Source organism: Aulonocara stuartgranti (assembly GCF_965226115.1).
Source record: "Aulonocara stuartgranti genome assembly, chromosome: 18".
NCBI classification, from domain to species: domain Eukaryota; kingdom Metazoa; phylum Chordata; class Actinopteri; order Cichliformes; family Cichlidae; genus Aulonocara; species Aulonocara stuartgranti.
The window spans coordinates 29,788,251-29,791,110 of NC_138954.1; positions in this window are offsets into that span (position 1 = coordinate 29,788,251).

Below are 2,860 nucleotides of genomic sequence, written 5' to 3' on the forward strand. Positions count from 1 at the left end.
GCTTTAACTATGGGAAAGTATTATGCCAGGGCATTTGTGTCTCCAAATTGGCTCATTTGTTGCCTTGGCTGCTCTGTCAGCTCCTGTGGTGCTTTGGTTCAAATGGACGTTGCACAGTATGGTAAGCGAAACAGAGCCGAGAACGTGAGATAACAATAAAATCCCTCTCCTCATTTTACTCATTTTACAGCACTTCAGTGGTTGAATATTTACAGAGACTGTGACATTTCAAACCCTTTTAAATATGATGTGGTGATCTCATCAAGTGGACCGCATACATAAGTATTTAAGTCATTTCTTGTTTGCTATCATCTCCAACAGCAAGGAAGGAATAACTCGAGAAACCTATTTCAAAACTTAAAGATTTATACTTCGTGCACCACCTAAAAAAAGAATTAAAAGCACTCAGTACCAAACAAATTGGCTAAATATATGTCTCTGGTAAGTTACAAATGTATGAATTAATTATCTGCCCTTGCACAACTTAAAATTTGGTTTTGTGTGTCATGTAGTGTTGGAGTAATAGTCTATAGTCTATTAGTATAGGCCAAACAAAGTAAGTAATTTCCAATACTACAAATATTATTTTGAAATGATACTGACAGTTTTTTGAAATCTGTTAATTCTTCTTAGGAACTTCAAACAAAATATATTTTAAATGCACAGCTGGTAAGTTATTTTGCTTCCATTGTGAACCAACACAGCCATCACTATTGCCAGTAGGGATGATGGATTTTGGGGAGCCTAGTGAAACTCTGGCAGTGATGTGTGTGTCTCCCCCAGCAGATGTGAGCATGTGTATGTATGATCCCAGTTTAACAACCACCATCTGCTGCGATCACCACCCTCTATATGTGTGCGACATCAGCCCAGTGCAGCTGACAGTCAAACAGCTCACAGACAGTGACCTTTTCTTCTGTCTATACAGTATCTACATTGACACACATACACGCATAAATTCACAGTGCATATGGTCTACTGCTTCTCAGGCTTTGTGACAGCTGTCAGTCAGCGAGCATGCAGTCAACACGTGCACAGTTAGGGGCAGTGTTGTGGTTTAGTGGTCCGTATGATCAGATTGGTGGACAGACAACGTACGGGCCACATTAGAACAATAACAGCCCTTCGAGACATGATCTGTGTGTGTCTCTGTGTGTGTGTCAGAGAAGCCTCCAGCTCTGCTGCTGGAAATACCAGTTTGACAACTGCCACCCGAAGCTGACTGACACATCTGGGTTTAAACAGGACAGGCCACACACACTGGAACAAACACACACAAGTATTCAAATATTCACTCTGGTCAGGAAGCCAAGTTTCTGAAGCCATTTTCATGCCCAGCTTTGGCATGATCCAGCTGTCAAATCTCAGTTGGTGGGAACAAACTGATGATGACATGAGTCAAATTTCTCTAACTCGTCTTTGGTTTATATTCGCTAACAATGAAAAGGCCAAGCGGGTCACGGCTGTGCACCAGATGCACAGCATCTTTTGGATCGGTGCTCATGAGATGCACCAGCTGGAAGTCACCCATGCAAGCTGTGCCACACACTTGGCAGCCAGCTGTTCGTTCAGCAGCATGCCATTGCAACGTAACTGCCTGGTCAACTGACTTTCAAATATTCCACAACAATTTGCCTAATAAATGTAAGCTGTGGTAATCTAAATTTTTATACCAATAGCAATTGTCAATAATAGTATAAAAAGAAGAAAAAAAGAAAAAGAGTAAAATTAAGGCCTGTCTCACTGTTATCTCGAGACATTTGTGTTCATGAGCTTACATGTGACTGAACAAGCCCAAATGGCACTTTACACAAGGTTGAAAGTCTTTGAGGTTATCAGTAGAGGAGAGAATAAGAAAAGATGGGGTAACAATTCTAAAACTGGGGAAACATTCTCGATGGATTAAAATACATGACTTCAGTTTTCTTAGTTAAAATGACAGACGTGGCTTAGGAACAGTTAGTTCAGAGAAATGTTGATTATTGGTCAGCCTATTAGGTACAGTGTATTGTCACCCATCAATCTACCCCAGTCTCTTTCTGTGCAAACTTTAGCCTGCATAAGTACATTATATCCCTTACATGCAGGGTATGGTTTAGGGCATCCGTACAAGTGACCCAAAATACCATATTTTATGGAAGGCCAGACAAGAGTCAGAAAAAAAATTGTAAGAGGTGCCCAAAGTTTTTCACAAACAACAAAAGAGACAAAGAAAGACAAAGAGAAAGACAGAAACTGATGCAAAAGATGGGCACCATGGAAGAGAGAGAAACTGAGAGAAAGAGAGATGGTGACACACACACATACATACACACAAGTGCCTTTGGGCAGTACTTTCACCTCCACTGACATTTAACTAAAAACCAATCTCCATGTCTGCCATCTACAGCCCCTAACCTCAGGGCTAGAGGATGAAGAGGGCTGTGTGTATAAATCTGTGTGCGTGTGTGTGTGTGTGTGTGTGTAACGACAGCAATTTGCAAGCAGGGATTCTGGGGGATAGAACACATGTATGTATCTGTTTGCACGTTTGCAAGTCTCGATTTGTGTGTGTGGACATCTAGAGAGAAAGCACAGGGATGTCCATGTCCCCTGGGTGAGGTCAAGGTCTCTGTCCCCACTCAGCATCATCCTCCTCTCCATCCACACACACACACACACACACACACACACACACACACACACACACACACACACACACACACACAGAGATATTGCTCCAATAATCAAGCCATTGAATCAAATATATAATCAGAGAGGAAATGTCCTCTCTTCACCACCATGCCATAATCCAGCAGGAATTGCAATTGGAAAACTTATACAAGGGTTAGCTGGAGCAGGCAGATGGTGCCCCAGGGCC